A 13,560-nucleotide genomic window follows, 5' to 3' on the forward strand; every position below is an offset into this window, starting at 1 on the left:
AGGTAGAGGTGGAGGCCAAAATGTAGGTGGCTAGGGGAAGGGCGGAGGCTAGAGGTAGGGGAGCAGATGAGGATGGGGGGACAATGGAGGTGGGGGTGGGGGTGGAGGTGGGGGTGGAGGTGGGATGTAGAGGTAGAGCTGGAGGTGGATCAGTGGTGGCAGCGCGAGCTGAAGCTCTAGAGGCTCTCTTGTGCTCACGAGCCTTCCGCTTGCGCTCCTCGTCAATGAGATTTGGGGGGGGGTTCCTACATCTTTCACGTCTACTAGCTCTACGGCTTTGAGAACCCATTCTCAATGAAAGTAGGATGGAAGGTGTGACAAAGTGATGAGGAGGCAAGAATGGCTAAGAATGGGTGAAATGAACCAAAACGTGGTGTCTTATAGAGAGCCTCAACTCATCCACTAGATTGCTCTTAGATTGCTCTTCATTATTATTGGTGGAGAGGTGCTAAGATTGAAACTAATTGGCTAAGTTTTGGTGCTAAGATTGAAACTAATTGGCTAAGTTTTGTACCTTCAAATACCTCGATTGAGGTCTGCTATGCCCAGAGCCCAGATCATATACCTCGATCAGACCATATACCTCGATCGAGGTATTCAATGCATTACGCATGTATAAACCTCGATCGAGGTATCCCTAGGTGTCCTCGGTCATATGCCTCGATCGAGGTATTGTATCCCTCACGCAGGTCATATACCTCGATCGAGGTATTTTATGCCTCGCACATCGTCATGTGTATACATCTGGCTGATGTGGCACCATGCATGGTCATGATGTGGTAATATAGTCTCTTCCATGACATTGAAAGGTGATGTGGCATGATGAGTTGGCCTTCATGAGGTGGTAGATTGACATGGCAAATTGAGGTTGAGGGATTGGTGATGTGGCAAGGTTGAGGAGGTATGCCAAGGTGGCATTGTGTGATCACATGGCTCATGATGTGGAATGATGAGGTGGCACATGTGGCAGCACGTGTGGCAATGTAAGGTGACATGGCAAGGAGTGATGTCACATCTCCTTGATGAGATGGCACCACGTGGTCTAACAACATGGCATGGTTTTGATGACTCAGCCTTCCGCATGGGCAGCATGCAGACTCCAAAGGCTTGCCACTAGGGTTGGTGATGCTCCTAGCCTACCTCACCAAGCCTAATACCAAGCCTACCTTGTCTTGGTATTAGGCTTGTGTGGCCCTTTTTCCCCCACAAAAGGGAGATTTCATTGTTGGAGGCCATATCGTACGTTTCCCTTACTCAAATTTAACCAAAATTTTTTCCCCTTATTCATCATGCAGAGGACTAAAAATATTGACATTTTTGAAATGTTTGGTCATGTTTGAGAATTACTAGATTTATTTTTAATATTCTTTGTTGATCCTCTAAGGAGTAAAAGTAAAAATTAAACTTCAATCTTCCTAAATCTAACCGTTGGATTTGGGATTTGATGATTCAACCACACACCCTTATGTGCCTACTAACCTTCCACCGAATTGGATTTGCTTAATTATTCAAAATACTAAAAAAATGTGGTGTGCTACTAAAATGCATGTATTTTATGACTTTATTTATTATTAATAATTATTTATAATTAGATAAATCATTCAAAAAATTACCAATAAATCAAGTTAAGCTCTACATAATGCAAAGAGACCACTTACAAAGTTTCAATAACATTTAATCTAAAATGAGTGAGAATTTTAGAATTTAATATGACACTCTCTGTTCGTGACAAACGTGTGACCACCCTGGAACCATGCCGTGTGACACAAAGAAATTCTTTGTGTGTGCATCAAATTTTCGATCAGACTATACGATTGTGTGCACAATAGCAAGTGTGATGTTGTGTCAGAAGACTTCAAAGACTAGATCCATAGGGAAGTAGGTGAGATTTGCATTTTTGTGTGCTAAAAAGCTTGTTTTTCCACCTCCTAAGGATTGGGGAGTGAACAAAAAGTGGACACCCTTAACTTGCTACTTCCCACTAGTGGTAACAAAAAGAAGAAGGGCAGCAAGAAGAATTTTTAGGGAGAATGTTTCTACTGCAAGAAGAAGGGCCATATGATTGCAGATTGCCGAGTCAAGAAAGCAGATGAAAAGAATGGTATCCTGAAGAAGACAGATAAGGGGAAAGAGATAGCTAACACAGTGGAAGCATAGTTGGATCTATTTCTGGCCATTGAGGAAGAGTGTTCCTCAGTTCAAGAAGCTTCAACCACTGATTCATGGGTGTTGGATAGTGGTGCCTCCCATCACATGACCTGCAAGAAGGGTCTATATTGTTCCATGCAGCCTCTATAGGACTCCATCATCATGACCGTTGGTAATAATGCAAAATCCCCTGTTGAGGGTATAGGTACGGTTTCATTTGTTTCTGTATTTAATGGAGATGTTAAGAAACTATCTACTATGCTGTATGTTCCAAAATCAAGAGAAATTTTCTATCAATTGCTTCCATAACTGACCTTGACCATGAGGTGAGGTTCAACAAGACAGGAGCAAAAATTCTGGATAGTGCAGGCAATCTTGTTGGCATAGGAGTAAGGAGGAACATTCTGTATGAGCTAAGTGCCCTTACAGCCACTACTGGAGTGGGCATAAGCAGACTTTGGCATGAAAGATTCAGCCACATCGGATTTGTAGTGCTGAAGGAGATGCAAAAGAAAGGTATGGTTGCTCATTTACCAGCAGTCGTAGAAATCAAAGAACCATGTGAAGCTTGCATGATGGGAAAGCAACAGAGAAAGGCATTCCCACAAGAAAGCAAGAATATAGCAAACGCTCCTCTAGAGTCGGTGCATGTTGACTCTCTGTTGACTTGTGCGGTAAGATGCCTACACATGCCTTGGGGGGATCTTCCTATTTTTTATTGATTGTTGAAGACTATAGTAGGAAGATGTGGGTGTACTTTCTTCACGAAAAGGCTCAAGCTTTTGGTAAATTTAAAGAATGGCTATAGCTTGTTGAAAATGAAACAGGGAGAAAAGTGAAGAAAATCAGATCAGATGGTGGTGGTGAGTTTGTTTCTACAGAGTTTGGAGATTTTTGCAAGAGCAAAGGGATCAAGTGACAAACGATGACACCACATATGCCTCAGCAAAATTTGGTTGTTGAAGCTGAATGTAGACCACAGTGGAGATGGGGAGGTGTATGTTGAAAGGTGCTGGACTGCCAAACCACTTTTGGGTTGAGGCTGTCAATACTACGATTTACATCCTTAATCATAGCTATACAAAGTCACTCAAAGGTAAAACACCACATGAGGCTTACAACGGTAAGAAGCCATCTGTCTCCCACTTCAGAATGTTTGGGTGTGAATGCTATGCACATGTACCAGACAAAGAGAGAAACAAGCTACAACCAAAAAGCACCAAATGTATCTTCTTAGGCTATTGTGATGAGAAGAAAGCCTATAAGTTGTATGACCAAGAGACAAAGAAGATCATAGCGAGCCGTGATGTGGTGTTCAGGGAGCAACCACATCTAGTGGAGGCAAAGAAGAGCTCTTCCACTTTATCATCAAGCGAAGAGGTAATTCACTATGGACCTGTCCCAAGAGCTATAAAGGAGGAGGAAATATCAGATGATGAAGAACCTGTTATTACACTGCCAAAAAAGCCATTGCCATGATGGGTAAGGCAGCTCTATGACCATGATAATTAGATGCCTATTCTATTGAGCATCATGCAGATGGACCAAGGTGGGTCTCAGAGAATCGAGGAGCAAAGGAGGGCTTCTGCTCACATAGACAATATGGACTTGGTTGATGGCTGAGATTATTGCAGAAGTAAAGGAGCCTGCGAGTTTGGAGGAAGCACTTGCAAACCGAGATTGGAAAATTGCTATGCAAGTAGAATATGATAGCATCATGAAGAATGAAACTTGGGAGCTAGTAGATCGACCACCTAACAGAAAGTTTATTAGCACCAATTGGGTTTGGAAGGTAAAGTACAAGGCCGATGGGACTTTGGAAAAGTACAAAGCCAAATTGGTTGCAAATGGATTTTTGCAAGTTCAAGGGTTTGATTTTCAGGAATCTTTCACTCTGACTACCAGAATGACCACTATCCGCATAGTAATATCGGTGGTTGCTCATAAAAAGTGGCCAGTTTATCAAATGGATGTTAAATCAACATTCTTAAATGGTGACCTCAAGGAGGAGGTGTACGTGGCTTAGCCACTTGGGTTTGAGGCCCCCCATTCTGAGAATAAGGTATGTAAGTGAAGAAGGCTCTATACGGGCTGAAACAGGCCCCAAGAGCATGGTACCAATGAATAAACAAATTCTTTCATAAATTAAACTTCAAAAGATGTGCCTCAAATGCTAACTTGTATGTGTATAGGAAAGGAGGAAAAACTGCTATTATTGTTCTATATGTGGATGATCTCCTTATTACTATGAAGACATGATCCAGCAGACTAGAAAGGTGTTGAGCACAGAGTTTGAGATGACAGACACTTAGGATTGATGCACTACTGTTTGGGGATTGAAGTCTGGCAAGAGCCAGGCAAGATCTTCATCTCTCAGCAAAAATATGCAAGGGAGATCTTGAAGGCATTTGGTATGTTCGAGTGCAAGGAGATAGCTACACCTATGGAGGTAAATGCGAGGTTGTCCATGGAGGATGCCTCACCACCAGCGGGAGGTACAGGAAGTTGGACGGTAGTCTCATCTATCTGTGCAACACCAGATCAGACATCAGTTTTGCTATTGGCATTTTGAGCAAGTTCTCCAATAAGCCCCGCGAGAATCATTGGAATGTAGGGATGTGGGTGCTTAGGTATGTAAAGGGCACTCTTGATTATGGCATCACCTATGGTACGGGCACTTCCTTAGCTGGTCATTGTGACTCAGATTGGGTTGGAGATGTTGATTCTAGGAAATTAGTTTCTGGATATTGTTTCTCTTTAGGTTCGGGTATCTTCTCTTGGATCAGTAAGAAACAACCACAACAATGGCATTGTCTTCTACCAAGGCTGAGTACAAGGCAGCATGTTTTGCTGCATGTGAAGCAGTGTGGCTGAGGAGGATCTTATGGCACATGGGAGTGCAAGAGGATGAGGCAACTATGCTGAGGTGCGACAATCAAAGTTGCATGGCCATTGCTAAAAATCCAGTGTTTCATGCACGCACTAAACATATAGAGATTCAGTATCACTATGTGTGTGATTGGGATAGTGGAATTGGTCTACTGTCCAACAGAGCAAAATGGAGCAGATATCTTCACCAAGGCACTTGGGAAGGATCAGCTTCAGGGTCATCTTCAGAGACTCGACATTAGGCTGAGAAGGTAGTTCACCTACAGGTGGACATTGAGGGGGGTGTTAGATATGCTCAATGCCCCCCCCTCTTGGTAACCACCAGTGGTCCGAGGTGCTCAAGTTGTAAGGCCCCCATATGAGGAGAAGCCATGTGTGAGCCCGAGACCTAGATGGATCCTAACTTGCATGTCAAATGAGGTCTATCAATGAGACCATTGATGGTAAAAAGGTGATTGTGTGGGAGCCCCTTATTCTTGCTAGGGTATAGGGAATATTCCTTGAATATTACATGGACGACTAGTTGGTTCCACCGACTAGGTTGACTACATCCTAGAACCGCAGAGCATCACCATGCACACCCCTCTTCAAGAGATCTGTCTCATGTGCTAACCTTGCAAGTGTGCTGACCCTGCGAGTGCCTCTGTTAAAGTGCACAATGAGAATATGTCAAGAGAACAATTCCTCCACTCCCTACAATGACCCCATTGAGAACTCCTGGGGAAGGCTTAGAAGCATAGACACTCATGCCCCTACATGCATATTTTGAGTAATGTTGATATCAGAGTTGTTACATCGTCTCGAAGGAACTAATTGACGTACCTAAGAGAGGAACAAGAGGAGGGAAATAAGAGAGGAGAGAAAGAGAGGAGAGAAAGAGAAAAAAAAGAGAAAGAGAGGAAAATAGAAGAGATAAAAAGAGGAAACAGAGGAGAGAAAGAGAGAGGAAGAGAGAGAGAGAGAGAGAGAGAGAGAGAGAGAGAGAGAGAGAGAGAGAGAGAGGAAAAGAGAGAGCGAGAAAGAGAGTAGGAAAGAGAGGAGAGAAAGAGAGAGAAAGAGAGAAAGAGAGGAAAAGAGAGGAGAGAAAGAGGGAAAAGAGAGAGCGAGGAAGAGGAAAGAGAGAGCAAGAAAGACAGAGAAAAAAAAAAGAGAGGAGAGAAAGAGAGAAAAAAAGAGAGGAGAGAAAGAGAGGAAAAGAGAGAGCGAGGAAGAGAGTAGCCTAAAAGACAAGACAGAAAGAGAGAAAAAAAGACAGAAGGAGAGGAAAAGAGAGGAGAGAGAAAATAAGAGAGGAGAGAAAGAGGGAAAAGAGAGAGCGAGGAAGAGAAAAGAGAGGAAAAGAGAGGAGAAAAAGAGAGAAAGAGAGGAAAAGAGGAAAAGAGAGGGGAGACAAAATAAGAGAGGAGAGAAATAGGTAAAAGAGAGAACAAGGAAGAGGAAAGAGAGCGAGAAAGAGAGGAGAGAAAGAAAGAAAAGAGATGAGAGAAATAAAAGAGAGGAAAGAAAGAAAGAAAAGAGAGGAAAGAAAGAGAGAGAAAAGACAAAAAGAGAGGAAAAGAGAGGAGAGAGAAAATAAGAGAGGAGAGAAAGAGGGAAAAGAGAAGAAAAGGACGAAGGAGGAAAGAAGGAGCAATGATGAAGAGAAGAGAATAATAAGAGGAGAGAATGAGAAGCAAAAGAGAGGAGAAGAGTGGAGAGTATCTACTCCCATCTCTACAGCTAGCACTTAAGGCGCTAGCTATAGGCTAATGTATGCACAAAAAGAAAACAAGAGAGAGAAAGCACATTCTTACCTAGAAAGTATGTGTCTTAGGCATGACACCGGATGATTCTGACCAAAGTTTTGTGTTTTGTGTTTTTTGCCCTGTAAAAGAGAGGAAACATACCATTTTAAGAAAACCAATTAGTGAAAGGAGTTTGGAGAAGCAACATACCAAAGGAATGGAGAGAGGAGACAAAGAGAAGCCTACAAACAAGGACAAAGCAAGAAAACAAGAGGTAGAGCTCTCATACTCCTCTCTTTCATGATTTCTTTTCATGTATTGTTTTTTACTTAAGAGAAATAAAAGGAAAGGAGGAGAGAAACTTAAGAGAAAGGAAGGGAAACTCGAGGAGAGGGAGAAAGAAAGACAAAGAAACCCAAAAAACTTGAAATAGAAGTAGATGAGATAAATTCTTACTTTGAGGTGGAGAGGGAGCTCTTGCAAGACTTGTAGGTGGAGAGAGAGAATGATGGAGAGGTGGGACAGGGAGGGAGGAGTGAGGAGGCAAGGATTGAGGGTGATTGCAAAGTGAAAGCAAGGAAGGAGAATGTAAGAAATGAAAACGTGAATGGCATCACAGAAAGAAGGAAAGGCACCAATTTTTTCCCGATGCCATCGATATGACCATCAGCATCAGCATGAGTATATATGGTAGAGGTGTCGATATGAGAGCCGGTATGGCATCAATATATATCGATGCCTATACCAACACTCATACCGAGATGAAACATGAGTTTGGGGTTTTGGGGGTTTAGGGTTTTTGGGAAGGTTTGTGGGGCTTGGTAGATTTTGGGGGGTTCAAGGGTGTTTGAGGGGATTTAGGAGGGATTTACGGGGGTTCAGACCTTGGGGTGCTCGTGGTTTAAGGGGATTTAGGGTTTGGGGGGATCTAGGAAATTTGGACAGGTTTACAGGGTTTAGGGTGGTGTAAGGGGGCTTGAAGGAATTTAGGGGGGTTTAAGGGGGGTTGGGGGGGTATTAGGGGGTTTAAGGGTGTTCGAGGGGATTTAAGGGGGGTTTTGGATTTAAGGGGGTTCAAGGTTGGGGGGTTTAGGGAATTTGGGGGGTTTAGGGGAAGGATTTGGGGGGGTTTAGGGTGTTTGGTGTTTCAGGGGATTTAGGGTTTAGGGTTTGGGGGGGTTTAGGGAATTTGGATGGGTTTAAGGGGTTTTAGCTACTAGAGAAGTACAAGGCAAAAAATATGGATGTATACATGGCACCCTTGATCAAGGTGCCGCCAAAGGCCTCCTCAAGCTTGCCCTACTTGTGCCAATGCTCAATACCTTCCACTTGGTCATCTTGCATGTGAAGGTCAACTTGATAGGCAATTGACTGGATTCGGGATTGGAGAGCTAATTGTGAGGAGCCTCCTCTTGGTATGGAACAACTGTCGATCTTTCAAGAGCTTTTATATTGGGGTGAGTTACAAATCAATCATCTCTTGGATCCCATGCATATCTTCAAGAATGTGGGTGCTTCTATTTGGGCACACTTGGTTGGTGACAAAGACACAAGGGGAGTTCAAGAAGACTTGCAAGAGATGGGTCACTTGTGGCCCCAAAGAGCATGTGCATAGAACTTGAGAGCGTGGTTCTATAACTCAAGAGAGTGGTTCAGGAACCCAAGAGCATCCTCCTAGAATTATTCTCCCAAAAGCACCATGGATCCTTTCCGAGGTAGAGGAGGCAAGGGTGAAGGCGTACATTTCATCTTTTCAAACACCCATAGAATACATGCATTGACTTAGGGGAGCATTTACAAAGGACAATAAGATTAGTGGTCTCAAGTCCCATGATTGGCACAAGGTCTTACAATTATTCTACATGTTAGCTTTAATGCTTAGTAGAACTAATATTGTGATGCTTTTGTGTAACTTATATGATTGTGATACATTGTTATAACTCCTTTGTTGCTTGGGTAGTTTATCCTCCCGATTATAGTGAAAGAATGCTTATCGAATTCAGATGTTAGAAAAGCTATCTACAAGATCAGTGGCATTGTCAGCTATGCTTACTATCATATCACCTTCATTATATTTCATACAATTTTAAATGATCGGTAGAAAATATTGAATCTTACAGGTGCATGTGGAATAGGTGGATCTCACAAAAATAGATCTCTATATCAAGCATCAAGAGGGCTAAGGTGGATTCCATTAAAGATGTGTGCTTGCTGAGAAGCACTTTCCATCAAGCATTATGATGACTCAGGTGCATTTTCTTGTACATGTAGTTGATGAGGTCACCATTGTAGGAATTGTTCATAGTTGTTGGATGTTTTTCCTTGAACAATTTATGAAAAGTTTGAAGGGATTTGTAAGGAAAAGAGCTAGACATGAAGCAAGAATTGCACAGGGATGGCTTGTGCAAGAGTCATTAGTATACATCATAGGGTTTCTTGCATCCATGGATCCTGATATGCCACATGCTTGGAACATCGACGACGATAATCGTGTCATTGCAGAGGTTTCACAAGGTAAAGGGGTTGAAAGAAAGATGAGTGAAGCACAAAGAGAGAAATGCAATAAATTGTGTGTCCTCAATAGTCCTGAGATGCAAAGATGTGTGCAAAGATATGAAGAGGTCAAAGCAAAAATACTTTTTCCTTAGGGGTTGCACTCATGTCAACTTGGTTTTCTAAACTAACTTCCCTCCATTGAACATTCTCCTTTCTGTGAGTCTTGGTTTTGGGTTTGCTGAAGGAGCTTCTTCTTCTGCAGTTTCCACATTCTAGGGGGGGGATTGGTACCTCTGTACTTTCTTTTCTATAGTTACTCTTGTGGATGGATAGTCCTTGATGAAGTTTCCGCCCAAGCCACATAGAAGGCAGGAGTTGGGAATATTCTTGTAGAAGACTTTTTGAATCATTTTTTCTCCATCACCATTCGACACTCAAATGGTGTTAGGTGGGTCTATTGCTAGATCCATCAAGACACACGCTTGAGGGTTACCTCTCCGTCTTATGCATCTTTCCATTTCTAGACCCAAGAATTGAACTAGCGGGGCATAGAGGGCATCTACTTGCGCGAAGAGGGAAAGAGGAAGATCATAGAATTCTACCCAGATTAGGGCTTTGGAGGGCGATGGCAAATTGGGATTAAAGGAAGGATCCCACATCTGAATAGATAAGGGTTGGCTTCTAATCATCCATGTACTAGCTCTGAAGCCATTTTCAACTTTTCAAATAGGAAAACAATATATCCATTCCTGACGAAACGAACGCTAGTAACATTCAGACCTTTATGAGACCAAAAATTTATAACCCACTTAGTCTCAACGGTGACTCACATGTCATGGGGATCTTGAAGGAATGCCATTGGAGCCTCCACTCCAAAATACTCCTTGTGAGAGAAATGCAAAGCATGAGCCATCCACAAGTGACTCTCGGATTGTTGCATTGTGTTTCCATGAGAGAAAGAGGGAAGGGGGAGAAGGGGGAGAAGGGGGAGGAGAGGGAGAGGGGAGAAGGGAGGGGAGAAGGGAGGGAGATGGAGAAGGGAAGAGGAGAGTGAAGGGGATGGAGTGGAAAACACAAAGGCACTACAAGGGAAACAAGAGAACACCCAAAGACACTCTTGGAAGAGAAGAGGGAGCTTGTATTCCAAACTTGTGCATACAACACTGAAGACCAAAGTCAACCATTTGGCCTTTTATACAAAGTCACCTTTTGAAGGGAGGGCTAACCCTTTTCCTTTTGGCACTCTCCCTCTATTTATATTCACAAGGCTCTTGTGCCCATAGGGTACCAAGGCATCTTCTCTATCCTTTCCTTCCCTCTTTTTATTGCATCTCCTGTTGTTACACTTCTCTGTGTGTCAAAAATAGCACTTGTGTTAACCATATAAGAGCACTTGGAACAATCCCAGAATGAGGAGGTGCTCCCACCAGGGCGTTTGGGATACACCTAGCATTAGGAGGTGCTCATGCCCAATTCCCAAATAGCATGTGTTAACCTCGCCCATTCGAGACCTAAGCCATTTGAGGCTCAAAACCCAGATGTGAGGCTCAAAACCTAGAGTGACAAGGTTGATCTTGAGCCATTTGCGGCTCAAAACCCATAAAGCCTGTATTTGTAACCCGTAGAGCCCATAGTTGTACTCAATCCATGGCTATAGGTGTTAAAGTAAATCATGAAGCCTAATCACCTCTAATCACTCATTACCATACATTCTGTGACTGTATTGTGCATTCTAGGGCTGTGGCTATCAACATGCCCCACTTCCTGTTGCTGAGCTACCCTCAGATCAATCGCATTGGAGGACATGGGTGGAGAGGGCCATCTAGAGGATTTCTTAGTGGTCAGGGGTGATCCAAGTGAAGTAAGAGCAAAGATTCCAAAAGTTGGTATCATGCATCTCCTCGTATGTGCAAATGTGATGGCCATGGATATTGCGGACTTAAAGGTAGATGCAAAGGTCCTGGAAGTGAAGAGGGGCCGAGGTAAAGGTTGAAGACAATTTTGTTGTTGAGATTATGGAGCTTGTCATCAATCAACCCACTATGGGCGGGGGAGATCACGAAGGAGTAATAGGATGAGGCAGTTGAAGTGGACCGATGCAACGACCACAGGATCGGGGATGGAGCTGTAGGTGTCATTGAATGACTGGAGGTAGAGGCAAAATCCCTCCTGCATCATTTCCTTAAGAAAATTATACTTCGGGAAGTCGTACAAGATATTGGGGTCCTTCTATTGGAGCTCGCAGAACTGGGCCCAGGTCCCATCACCGTTCCAAGGTCATGTATAGGGGATGGATCCATTGGTCGACATGGGCACTACGATAGTAGTGCCAAAACAGTTCCTTCTTCAAAAAAGGAATGTGCCAGCAAGGTTGGAGGCCGACGTTGGCGTCGGTGAGGGGGATTGGAGCATCGGAGGAGAGGTGGTAGCCGCCGCATGTGCACTTTGGATGGGTTTGCCACCAGTTGTTGAAGGACTAGGTAATAAACTGTGTAAGGGGGTGAACCTCCACGATTTCGTAGAGGTGGAGGCAAGATCCTTCGAGTTGCTTCTTCCAGTGATGCATTAGTGCACTATCGGGTAGTTCTTGGAAGGACTATAGATCAGGTCTCCACTAAACATCTTTCGGTGGGGAGGAGGGAGGTGTTGGAGTAACATTATCATCTTCCATAGGCATAGGGTCCTCTTTAGTAGTCCCAGTGGGCAACATGTCGATGGGCGTATGTACAAAGTTTGTCGACTTGAGGAGCATGTTGAGGGCTTCATCCGGGAGGTCGACCGAGGCTTTGGAGGAGATGTACTGGGAGGTCCCGTGCTATGCAGAGCTGGTATTGGAGGAATACTTTGGGAGGTTTGTGCAAGGGAGTGGGGGTTGGGCGGGATCAACACGAAGCAATTGTGGGATTTCAATGGGCGGGATGGTAGAGTTAAAAACTGTTATGGCTTCTTGCCCGTCCTCCTCAATGACTTCTTTGAGATATGCTACATGAATTGTTTCATAATTGCTGACCAAGGACTCGAACCAATCCTAGAGAGCTTGTAGCACTCGGTTATACAGAATGATTATGCCGATGGGATGGTAGGCGATGGAGCGATATGCCACTAGATGCCCTTGCATTTGGACCGCGGAGGCTCGGCCATAGATTTGCATTCAATTGATATAGTCTTGAAGGCCTTCGGGAGTGCAGACCTAGGGGCTGAATTCATCAGGCTTGGGTAGTTGCATCCCTGGGGTGCCAACTCATTATGTAATATGTTACTACCCTCGTCCAGAATCTAGGGTATGGGGGGACAAGGTCCATATATAATATGCATGGATTTTCTTTAAAAAATTCAAATATGCGAGGGAAAAATATGAAAATCTCATGTCCGCCCACCGTTAAAATATAAGGTATACACCTTGAAAAATATGAAAGATTTTAAGATTTGTACATATTTTTCATAATATGTGAGACCCAAGGGGGGCGGGGGGGGGGGGGTCTTTTGGATGGGGGGGTTAAAACAAAAAATACACTAGAATATGAAAACCCATCTCCTTTCAAATTAATGTAACTTTTTTATGTGTTACCCAATTTCAAGGTGTAAAGACATATTTGAAGCTCTTTTAGTGTAGAACACAACCATGTTAATTTGAGTAATTTCTACTCATGGCATATTGTTAAATTCATCTCATACTCAAGATTCTGATGGGTTTTTTTACTAAAGGGAGTTGGCGCCCCAAGGTTGCATCACATCATCACCCAAGGGTAATTAGTGGACTCGATGATGACCCAACACCATGCTTGGAAGTTTAGGATGGGGTGGGTAGCAAGGGTCTGAAGGGTCAGAGGGACGAAGAAGAGAGAGGTCGGCTACCTAAAGATCAAGACAAAAGTGTGACATGGTGAGAATGGACCGACAGTGGTTGGCATTATGGTAGAGGATGGTTTGGAGGGTGTTAGGAGGAAGGGGAGCAATGAGGTCGAGTTGGAAGATGAGGTTTTGTGCACGAAGGGCGTCGAAGTGCATCTATAGGGTTTGGGGGACAATGCGTGGGGCTAGAATGTATGTGGCTAGTTGGGACGAGACCTCTCAATACTTTCGGAACTCATGTTGCTCACGGTCTTCCAGCATGGATTCCTCTGGGCAGCTAGAAGTACGCGGGCGCTCATTGTCTACCTGCATAGTAACGGTTAGTGCCCACTCCTGTGTCAAGAAATCCTGGAGGGTCTGAATTTTTTGATCATATCCCTCCTGGATTCTGGCTTGCTACTCCTCGGCTTGGGCCCTTTGTTCATTTGGCAGAGGCGGGATTTTGCCTTGT

Source organism: Dipteris shenzhenensis, chromosome 6 (genome assembly GCF_047967505.1).
Source record: "Dipteris shenzhenensis isolate YYH24624 ecotype China chromosome 6, Dip_SZ_1.0, whole genome shotgun sequence".
NCBI classification, from domain to species: domain Eukaryota; kingdom Viridiplantae; phylum Streptophyta; class Polypodiopsida; order Gleicheniales; family Dipteridaceae; genus Dipteris; species Dipteris shenzhenensis.